We start from the raw sequence: 12216 nt of genomic DNA, 5'->3' as shown, positions 1-12216 counted from the left end.
ATTTTTTATTAGATGTACATCCAAACACCCTCTAGCTAATAGTTAGCTAACTCATATTAGATATGAGCTAATAATAGCTAACTATTAACAGATAATGAATCCAAATAGAGTCTAACTTTTCCTTATACTATTAGCAAAGGAGAGAGGGCGTGGGCCTCGGGCAGTGGAGAGGGAGAGGGTCGCCGCCGCATGGACAGGGAGGGGCCGAGAGGGATTGAGGGAGGACGTGGCATCGGGGAGATGGAGAGGGATTAGTGGGGCTGGGCACCAAGTTGAGAGGGAGGAGCTGAGTGGTGGGGTGGGTGCGGCTGGTGGAAATAATGAGCTATGGTTAACTTCTCATCTTATATACTGTGAAGTTATTACTGGGCCGGAATGGACCATGTTGAGCAGAGTGGGCCCGGGCATGATTTACTGAGCCCCACCTTCGTAAATAGCCTAATTTTTAGCGGCACACTATAAATTGATTTTAGGAGGTGGTTATATTTTTGATGGCCTTTATAAATTGATTTTACGAGGCGGACAAATTTAACCGTGTTCAACATGATGAAACTTTTGAAAAACACATCTCGATGTCTAAAACCCTTACCAACACACCTCCCTTGGACCCTAACCAAAACTCCTACTACATTCGCAACGCGTTTGGATCGCGAGTATCCGTCGACCTTGGCACAAGGCCACAAAACCTCTTCTTGGGCCCTCGGTGGGAATGGACGTTCTTGTCGGCATAGTGGAAGCATTTGGATCTTAGCTCTCAATGGACAAGGACCCCAAATTTAGTTCTTAAACTTCATAACCTTCTCTGGTCAACCCAAGTCAACTCATGTCAACCCTGAGCCTCAAGGAGTCAAGGTCATCATCTGTAATGGGATCCCTAAGCCTTAAATGGTTCCTACAATCTTTATGAGCCACATTAAAAATCCAATTTCCATCTCTCCACCTTAATAAATCCTAAATTCCCAAAATTCATGTTCTCTCGCACTGTTCACTTGAACACTTATGCACCAGAATCTATTAGCTAGAATGAGCTGCCATCCTCTACTCCCTCTAGGCCCCACTTATCAGCTCAAAATTGAGTCCCCAAGGTCGCTGATTCAGATCCTCCCATCTCTTCACTCTCATCCCTCTCTCTCTCTCTACACCGAGTGGAGAAAACAAGAACTAGAGAGAAAACAGGGAAGCAAGAGTTAGGCATCATCTCCATCACTTGAGTGAGCTCTAGTTCGTTATTGGAACTAGCTAAAAACTAACCTATTTAACTGGGTAGTCAGGACATAGCAAGATATGGTAATTTGGAGCCGGTCCTCGATGGAGAATTCCTCTATTATGCCTTGTTGGGTTGCAAATCAATCCAAGGTGATTGAAGAGGATTGAGGAGGTTTAAATCTCTAGCAAGTCAAAATCCCTCCTAGATCCTCTTCAGTCCCCATGGAATGGGGAAGAACCGAAGAATGCCTTAGGGGATGGGGATAGGGTAGTTCAATCCCTATGGGGTTAAAAATGAAGAAAAGTTAATACTAGTCAGGTTTGTAGCGATAAGGATGGGGAACGATCCCCCATCCCCATTCCCCACATATCGGCCCCCACAAAGTTGCTCTTACTCTAAATTAGTCCATTGGGTTTGGTCTGGTTGGCGTGGTTGCTCTTGTGATTTTGGGCTAGGTGCGAGCCCCTTTCTTTTTGGTTGGGTGCGAGCCACTGATTATATTGGGATGTTATGTGCTCTTTCTACCGGGATGCTATGTGTTCTTCTTGTTATTTTAGAAGGGATGTTGTGTGTTCTTCCCTTGTGTTTCCAACCTCTGAGAAGCCATGGTGGGATTATATGGACATCTAAGGTCGCATACTTTCGGGTATAGGGTCTCATTAGGTCTATATTGTCCACTGATCATGGAAGAGATTGTACCTATCATGTAGAGAATTGTGTACACCTCTACAAAGTTTACTAAATCTATTCGAATAGCCACATCCTTGGAATAGGTAGATGCTAGGATGAGATACTATGATCAGATGATGTTTTTCTTCCCCCCTTAATGAATGATGACAATGGAAATATAACTTCATACTAACTGGGACTAGTGGTAATGGTAATACTCTGCTAGGACCAACCCATATTATTACACAACCTTTCTATTTCCACTTTGTGGTTAGGCTCCCTGATTAAGTACTCACCCATTGTTGACTCACAGACTTCGGCACTAATGAAGACTTCAACCTCGACAAAGAGATGTCTGACGATGAGTAAGAATGCATGAGTTTTCTGACCTAGATTTACAGTGGTTCACCTAATCCAACTACGGATGTAAAATCATTAATAGGGTGGTTAGTTTGTGTGAACCATCTGTGTGAATTTTTCTACATAGGTGGATTACCTAAAGGGGCCGCCCCTAGAAATTGTTTTCCAAAGGTGGTTTGGTAGCATATAGCTGCCAGTGAACTTTTTCTAAATTAAAATTTGCCACCAGTGAATTATTTTTTATTTTAAAAATTGAAATGAACCCAAATATAAATCACACAAAATTATATTTCCATGCATGACAAAAACAATATTTACTTCAATCTACCATAGTCATCAACCCACGTGTATATACAACAAAGTTTTCAACTTATAATTTCCATGAATTCTCTAGTAATCATCTTTGTTTGGTTATAGCCTAGCAAAATCTATAAGATCTCGGTACCACGGCTTAGCTAGCTCAAGCCTGGCAAAATCTATAAGATCTCGGTACTATGGCTTAGCTAACTCAGATGTATCATCATGATGATAACTCAGATGTATCATCATGATAACTTCACATAAATACACAAGAACACACAATTCATGGAAATACCTACATATATTTTGGATAAAGTAAAGTAACTAGCAAAAATGAAAAGGAAGAGAGGAGAGACATCATCTAACCATCTTAAGCAACCTTATTTGAGCAAATAAAGATATTAACTTAGCTACTATTCTCTCTAACATATGGTGAAACCCTAGATCTGAAAAGTGGCTCAAATTGAGCTAGAATAAACAAAAGAGGCAAGAGAGACATAAACTAATCTTTCTTATCAACCTCCTTCCAAGAAATGAAGATCAAAACCTCTCCTCTTGTATTTAGTGAAAACTAGACCTCCAAAATGGTCTCCTAGGAAAGTGGCTGCGAGAAACAACTATGCTCGGGGAGGAAGAAGAGATATTAATTTGTACCAGAGACTTCACTGACGGTTGGCTTAAAGAACCGCCTATAGAAATCCTTTTACACTGGCGGTTCACTTAACTGACGATTTCATTAAGTGAACCGCCAGTGTAAATCATTTTCTACAGGCAGTTCACTTAACGGAACCGCCAGTGGAAAGACACAATTTCCATTGGCGGCTCTGTTAAATGAACCACTTGTAGAAAGTGGTTTACACAGGCGGTTTTTGAGTCGGGCTGGTCGTTTTCTTTGCACCGGCGCACTATAACCGAAGCCGCCTATACAAATTAGACACAATCGCCGCCGTTTGTACTAGTGTACGTGAACGATGAACATTAATTGGATAAAAGATATTTTTTTAACCGAGGTAAACCCCATTTCCATTATCTCACTAACAAAAATACATCGTCTTAGAAAGCAGTTCAGATAGACAGAAGGGTAAAACCCAGAAGAACATTACGACTACAACAACTAACATAATGTTTGAACTACCGAATTCTAAATCCCCAGCTGCCTGGCTGAGAGTCCCCAAAAAACAGTTCAGACTGCAAGTCATGAAAACAAAATGATCCCCCTCCAAAGCATATCTTAGTCCTCGTCTATGGCATCCCTTCAGTCTTCCTAGTTGTTGATATCATTGACTTTCATCAGCAACTCGCCCTCTCTGTTCCTCTTTGCAAGCAGAGAAGTAGCGATCTTGAGCATCGTGGTTACTCCAGTTTCCAGAGCTTCTTTGTCCAGTTCTTTGAAAAGACCTGCTCAATAATAAAAACAGAGTTTATTTGGGGTTTCCCCTGGAAACATGTTCTGTTTTGGACTTTCCAGATAGCCCAATATACTGCCGCAATCCCAACTGTATGGAATTGTTTTTTCTGCAGGTATCCAAACATCAAACCAATTCCAACATTGCAATTGGATAAAAGATATATATCAGAGAAAAAAAGTTTTGGTGTTTGGTACCACGCGACACAACAAGTTAATAAAAAACAGGAATCTCAAGCTAGCACAGTAAAGTAGCAGTACATATACTATGTAATTAAGCATACTATATCGAGAAGTACGTATTAAATAAACCCTAATAATAATAACCAGATGGCTTGCATTGTACAGAGCTAGCTAGCTGTCCCCGGCCGGCGCGGCTGCGCGGGCGGCGTCCTGGGCTCTCAACCTCAGGATGAGGTCGGCGGCGGACCTGCGGGCGCTCTCTCTCAAAGCGGTGATCCGCACGTCCGTGGCATGGAAGGCGGCCATCCTGCCGCTGTACTTGTCGTGCTGCTGCTGGTTGCCGAGCATGAAGCGCTTTGGCATCTCGGCGATGCCGTAGGCGCCGTCGTCCTCCTCCACGAACACCGGCGGCACCACCTCGTCCAGGGACCTCTTCTTTGGATTCGTCGTCGCAGCGGCGGCGAGCACCGCCCCGTGATGAGCAGGCGCCGCCTCCATCTCCATCTCCATAGGAACAGGATCCATCGATCCAACCGCGCGCAGGCCGCCTACTTCAAGTCTTTCTCTCCTCGTAGTTAGCTAGAGACTATGTATGTATGTATGTATGTATAGGAGTATATATATATATATATATATATATGTAGGGGGACGGGAAAATCAGAGTCCGATCCAGCTGCCAGACTAGCTCGACGCGACAGGAGAACGTACCGATCAGATAGAGTACCGACGCGACAGTAATTAGTTAATCCGACTCGATCAAATAAGTCCTCCGTACGATGATGTCACACACAGATCACGATCGGTTATACGTGATCAGATAATATCTTAATTTGTTGCGTCATGCATATGTGTAGTTTCTCCATCCGAGGTAATTTACAAAATTTGAATTTAAAATTTGAGAAATTCAAACGTAGTTTTCCACGTAAGATGATCTGAAATGAAAAAAATTATCAACTACAAAGTTTCATAACTTTTCGAGATCTACAACTTTTATTTTGGTAGTTTTCAAAAGGAGGTCATATAAAAAGCTTAAAAAATTCAACTTCAAATTATTTCTACAGACGGTTTTCTTAAAAAATCACGTATATAGAAATAAGATTTTTAGTGGCGGTTCCTTAGGAAAACCGCCTGTAGAAATACATGATTTCTATAAGCGGTTTTGTTAGAAAAACCGCCTATGAAAATCAATTTTCACTGGGGGTTTTCTTAAGAAACCGTCAGTAGAAAGCACCATTTTTACTCGCAGTTTAGTTAGGAAAACCGCCAGTAAAAATTAATTTTCACACTCAAGCCCGCCGATTTCTTTTCACAGGCATTTTTTAATTGAAACCTCCTATAAAAAAAATTCACCGCCAGCATAGAGCTTTTTTGTACTAGTGGCCCCCCTACCACCACGAGATCCCCATGTTGCCCATGGAGTCCCCTTAAAATGAGATTACAAACAACAAAGCTAAATCTATGTGATCCACGTTATTTTAATACACATATTTGTTCGCTATAGGTTTATGACTCTCGTACATGAAATGGAATACATAAATATCTAAGTTTGTATTTTGACAAGGGCCTATATGTTTGATCCATAAACTTATTCAAACATGATTATGCAATTTTTTTTATTGTAGAGTGAAGGGTAGGAGTATGTCGTGGCACAGGTGGATCCAAACTGAGTCCCCCTCCTACTACCACACACACATGTTGCCCATGGAGCCCCCTCTAAATGAGATGAAGAATACATCTACCAATTACAGATAGCAAGCTACTAAATCTGTGTGATCTATGGAATTTTAATACACATATTTGTTCGGTATAGGTATATGACTCATATGTGGAGCGAAAGAAAGAAAGAAATGGTGAAGTGTACTATGTGTTGGGAAAATGCGCACTGCACTCCCCGGCAACACGCTGCAGTGAGAGTCTTGGCGACAGTGAACAATGAGCTCGACGGTAGGTGGGAATAGTAAATGCGCTCTCTCCCTCTCTTAATGGTGGCTTCATTCCCTTTATATAGCCAGGGCTCGGAAACCGACCTAAGACTACTACAAAAATGCCCCGTGACGGTGGGGGAATATCCCAGCATATTCCTATGTTATAGTCTACTGACCACAAGTTACTCAAGTAAATTCACACTACGAGTTTCTCACGCGCTTCTCACCAGGGGCTCCAGCTCGTCAAATGCTTGAATCCTTCGTTCGGCCACGGAACCTTCGGCGTGGAGATGACGAAGGTTCCTCGGCTTGGTCGTGCCGAAGGTTCTTCGGCCCGGGTGTGTAGTAAAGGAGTGTGGACTAGATGAGAAGTCAGAGGAGTTCTATGTGGCAACTATGTTGTTTGCCCAAAAGTACAACCGAACGGTTTTCAAGAAAATGTCGACAATTCAAGGAAGGTTGTCGTGGCTCAAAAAGTGCTGCCGAGATTGGAGTTGTTGATGTGCTGGACTGTTAGAACCATTAGTATTATGTTCTATTTAGCAGAGATGTTCGAACCATTTAAATTGAGCTATTATATGTAGCAGCTATCTGTTTGAATTGTGATGTTCTATGTAGCTAGCAGCTATCTGTTTGAACCATTAAGTTCTATATTGCAGCTATCTATTTGAACCATTAAGATTTATGTAGTAGCAGCTATCTGTTTGAATTGTGCTGATGATTATGGTTTCATTTGCTGATGTCAAACATGTTGTATGCACTTACCTTCTATGTCAAACATGGTGTATGCTAATGAAGATTCATTTATATGAATAGGATGAAAATGAGGAGGAGGAGGAGGAGGCATGGATTCTGCGATGTCAGAAGATAAGGAGACAAATAGCTGCTCTCGGTGGCCTATACGGTATGTTCCACTTCGAAACATACATGAACAAGGAGCCGTATAGAGTACCCACTGAATCTGGTTATCAATGGGTCATGAGGTGCATAGGAAATAGAAGATTCTGCTACAACATGTTTAGAATGCATAGGAATGTGTTTGATAAGCTGCATAATGTGCTTGTGGAGTCATGGTTTGAAGTCAACAAAGAAGATGTCATCAATAGAGACTTTAGGTCTTTTTTTTGTGGATGTGTGGTGCACCTTACGGAATGAGACAAGCTGAAGATCATAGATTTTTTTGGTCTACAGAAACATGCAGTAGGAAGTTTGATAAAGTACTGTGTAGTATGGACAAGCTTGCAGCTGATATCATTAAGCCAAGAGACCCTAAATTTAGGACTGTGCATCAGAGGTTACACTCTCCTAGGTTTACTCCATACTTTTATAATTGCATAGGAGCAATAGATGGTACACATGTACCAGTTGTTGTGCCATAAAAAATGGTAGTGCAACATACTAGAAGACATCGCTACACCACTCAAAATGCGTTGGCTGTATTTGACTTCGATATGAGGTTCACTTTTGTCATTGCGGGATGGCCTGGCTCAGTCCATGATATGAGGGTGTTCAAGGATGCAACTGACAAGTATGGCGACAAGTTTCCACATCCACTTGAAGGTATTGATTTCTACATCTCTGAACTGCGCAACTATGTTTTATTTTGTTTGTTTGTATTCTGTTAGTCTCTAGATCTGATGCCATTGCTAAAATAGTTTGGGCTTGTACATACAGTAGGAGTCAGAGTTGGCATCTCAGGCGATTAAAGTTGCTATCTACCCGCAACTCTGCATTTACATGTAATTGTAGTATCCATGCCAGTACTATTCTCTGTTTGTACAGTGTGTTTGTTTGCTTCAGTTCTAGACCATGTGTTTGTCAGTTTTGAGTTTTAGTTGCTAACTTGGTATACTATTTTCCTTTCAATTGTAGTAACCAAATTAAAATGATTGTGTAGACAAGTTTTATCATGTGAACTCGGGATACCCAAACCAACTGGGTTATTTTGCACCGTATAGGGGTACAAAGTATCACCTCCAAGAGTATCGAGAAGGGCCAATGCCAAGAGGTAAAAAGGAGGTCTTCAACTTTGCACATTCTTCACTTCGTAATGTCATCGAGCGGTCTTTTGGAGTTTTGAAAATGAAGTGGAGGATCTTGTTGAGTTTACCAAGCTATCTGATGCCAAGCAAAGCCAAATAATTATTGCATGCATGGCAATTCATAATTTTATTAGAGAGAATGCTCTACCGGATGTTGAATTCGATAGGTGTGATCACGATGAAAATTACATGCCGGAGGTAAAAGATGCATAAGCTAGTAGCTGTCCAGCGGACAATGATCAAAATATGAATCAATTTCTGGATTTTATAGCCAATGGTTTGTTTAGTAGGTCTTAGCTATGATCATTTGTAGTAAACAGATTTTTGTACTGCATGAACCACTTTGGGATTTGTAGCTTGTAATGAAGGGACTTGAAAATATGAATAGTATTTGGCCATCTTGTCGTCAATGGCTGCTAATCTTGGCGGGAGCATCCAGGGGTAGCAGCATCCGTGGGAGCAACCACAGATAGAAGCACCAAAAAAGAGCCTCTTTGGGAGTTCACATCATATGGGCAAAGCAGTCTTTTTTCAACTACTTTAATGTTGTTTAGTCACTTTTAGTTGGGAGAACCAAGCAGGGGTGACTAAAATTTAGTCACTAGTTTTAGTAGCTAAATTTTAGTCAATAGGAACCAAACAGGGCCAAATTTTCCATCAACAAAATTCAAAATTGAAAGCGTGCCCTTTTATTCTTTCAGCTTCGCCATACGCCACATTTGTTGAAACAGAAAAAAAAAACTACTACAAAGTAGGGTTGAATTATTACATTAACTCCAGATCAGCGTGTTCCATTAATTATAGTTGCAAGTACTCTTGGCATTGGGGGCATATCAAGCTCTAGGAGACCCTCGAGAACCAGAACAACGTCAACCATTGTGGAGCGATCACATTCAGTGTCTTAGATGCACCAAAAAATGCTACTTTGCACAACCGTACCTTTCACCCTTCCAAATTGAGGTCCCTAAGTCGTCGATCGATCGTCTCTTTAAAATGGGAGCCGTCTCCTCCTTAATGAAATATGTGAGTTCTTGAAAAAAAAAAGGAAATGGGAGCCGTATTTTTGTATCAGTGACTCACAGACGTACGAGAGTGAGGTATAGAAGACAAATTCAGATTTGCGCTGCACAACATCGCAACCTTTTTGGTTTTCTTTTTTATTGTTTAATTATATGCGGAAGGGAAACATATGCATACATGGGCTTGAAGCCCGAGCCTCCGCCACCACATGAACGCTTGCAGGTCCACGCGATGTGCACGTACGGCGAACGCACACAGTGGCGGTCACCACACACCCGAATGACGCGGCCACAGCCTGGACAGGACACAAATGACCGCGCATGTAGCTTAGAACTGGATTACAACTCGACACATGCATGCAACTAGGAATGAAAAAAACCTAACATAATACACAACTCGGAACAAGGTTACATAAATATAGTAATAATAACTATACTTTCCCTTGGTTTCAAATTGTAAGACGTTTTTGTTTTTTTCTAGATATATTACTTTTACTCCACTTTTAGATATACATTATGCATGTCTAGATACATATAGCTAAAGTAATGCATCTAAAGAAAGCAAAACATCTTATTATAATTTGGAATAACGAGATCATAGTACATCGTAACACTTGTGGTACCCAATATATCGAAAAAGCTTTGGTTTGCATGGTATCCGGCCGGTCCGGGGCGCCCGCGAGTAAGTCAAGTGGTGGACGATAGCAGTGGCACGGCAAGGAGGGGCTTGGCGAGCCTCAGCACCAAAGTGCAGTGGTCGCTAAGATCCACGTCCTTGGGGACCATCCCTTGGGGCAGCTTCCACTCGATCTTGTGCAACATGGAGGCCAGCACGAGCGGCACAAACCTCGCTCGCGGAGAAGTCCAATCCAGGGCACATCCTTCGACCCGCGCCGAATAATGGTCTGTAGGCAAAGTCTGAGCCCCGCCGGAAGCTCAACGTCGTCCGCCGGCCGGGTGTCGAGGAACCTTTCGGGCATGAACTTGTCCGGCTCAAAGGTTGACGAGGACGCATGTGCCAATCGGCATGGGGAATCCTCCCAGCGAAACACCGTCCGCCGCCGCTACCTCCCGTGTTACTACTGGCACCGCTGGATGCAGCCGCAACGTCTCCTTCACCACGGCAGGCATGCAGGTAGGGGAGCTTACCAAGGTCGCTCTCCGGCCTCGACGAAGTCCTTGGACCCCAACCTTAGCTTGCTGCGATCTCTGCACGCAACTTGTGCATCTTGCTTGGGTGGCGAAGCAGGTTGGCCATAGCCCATTCCACGGTGATGTTGCTTGTCTCGCTTGCGCCAATAAGCTAGCATATCCTGTACAAAAAAATTGCGACAGGAAACATGAAATTAACACAACATAAAAACTTCATTCGTCATTTATTATAGAATTATATATATATATATATATATATATATATATATATATATATATATATATATATATATATATATATATATATATATATATATAAGAGAGAGAGAGACACACACTCATGCAAGCAGATGATGCATATAAATAAACAACAACATACTGTGAATAGCTTGCCGATGTCGGAACGGGTGAGCTGCGACCTGGCGTGACGCTGGAGGGCGGCGTCCAACATGTCGCAGGGCCTCTCACCACTGGCTAACCGGTGCTCTACGAGCTCATCGAACAGCTCAAAGAGCTTTGCCAGATTTCTGGAGGTGCGGCCGCTGTCGGGCTGGAGCTCGGAAGGAAGGCTACGGAGCCCGTGCCATAAGCTTGGGCGAGCACGCTGTCGGGTACGAAACGGGCTGCGAGTCCCCCGCCACCTCTCTCGGCTAGGGCTTCACGTGCCAAGGCCGGGGACGACAGCACAACGAAAGTGCAGGTCATGCCGGGCCGGAAGGAGAAGATGGGACCGTAGGTTCGGGAGAGGTCGGCGAGTGCGCAGTGAGGGTTGACGCTCAGCAGCCGGAAGAAGGTGAAGGCGTTCCCGAGGATGGGGAGCCCGACGGGGCCAGGGGGCACCGCCGGATCACATGAAACTACTTGGCTTCGCTTGTGTTTACGACGCAGGACGACGCACCCCACATAGATGGAGGTCAGCCCTAGCATCATGCAAGCCATCATCATGGTCATGGTCTCATGGAGGAGAGAGCTAGATCCCCATCCCTTCTAGGTCTATGGGTGGTCTGTGGATCTCTGTGTGTGTGTGTGTGTGTGAGAGAGAGAGAGAGAAAGAGAGAGAGAGATGCGCTAGCTAGCTGCACACAGCCAGCTCGCCAGTGATCGCCTGCAGGATACTTATAGCCTCCGATCAAACACCAAGCCAATGCAACCCGTTTTATATGTAGGATGTACTAGCTCCCTCCGACCTCCGTCCCAAAATGCTATAGTTCTATATATATGTATAGGTTTTGATTGGATCAAATTTTCTTAAGCTTCTCTAGTTTTATATAGAATGGTGACTCCCTCTGTCAAAATTCCTCGCTTCCCACCATGTGGGCGCTCTCTCTTGCATGCATGCATATCACACTATAGATTTCTTTCGCATATATATATATAGCTTGTGTTTTGTTTACTTGTGAGCCAGGCGTTTCTTAATTATGTCCAAGATTGAGCAGAGGCCATAGCCGGTGTCAGAGCAGCAATTGACAAGCACAAAAGCACATGGATACCCTCCGGCCCCCCTGATCCGTCCTTCCCACCCCACGATGCCGCTGATCCCGCAACCCCCCGTGCCGGCGAAGCCACCAACCAGCAGCATGCTCTCCCTTTCCAGACGCAGATCCAAATCTCCCTCGCCCTGTGATCTACTACCGTTCCATGGAGTTTGTGCACAGGCTCCTCCGCTCCCTCGCGTTTGTTTGAATAAGTCCCGAGCTTACTAACAATAGAAAGGTAGCAAGGATCGCGGCATGACCCTGGTGGTTGGGGTGGCAACTAGTGGCGGACTCAGGATTTGGTCATGACTAGAGCCAAATTCTGGTGGCCAAATCCTAGTGGCCAAAATCTGAAAGCTACAGTCTACCTACAGTATAGTCTATAGGAAAATTTACGTTGACAGCTTCAGGCTTCACGTTGACAGCTTACAGTAGACTGTAGCTTCACGTTGACAGCTTCAGGCTTCAGTCTACAGTCT

Source organism: Sorghum bicolor, chromosome 9 (assembly GCF_000003195.3).
Source record: "Sorghum bicolor cultivar BTx623 chromosome 9, Sorghum_bicolor_NCBIv3, whole genome shotgun sequence".
Lineage (NCBI taxonomy): Eukaryota > Viridiplantae > Streptophyta > Magnoliopsida > Poales > Poaceae > Sorghum > Sorghum bicolor.
Note: the sequence above shows the minus strand (reverse complement) of the source record.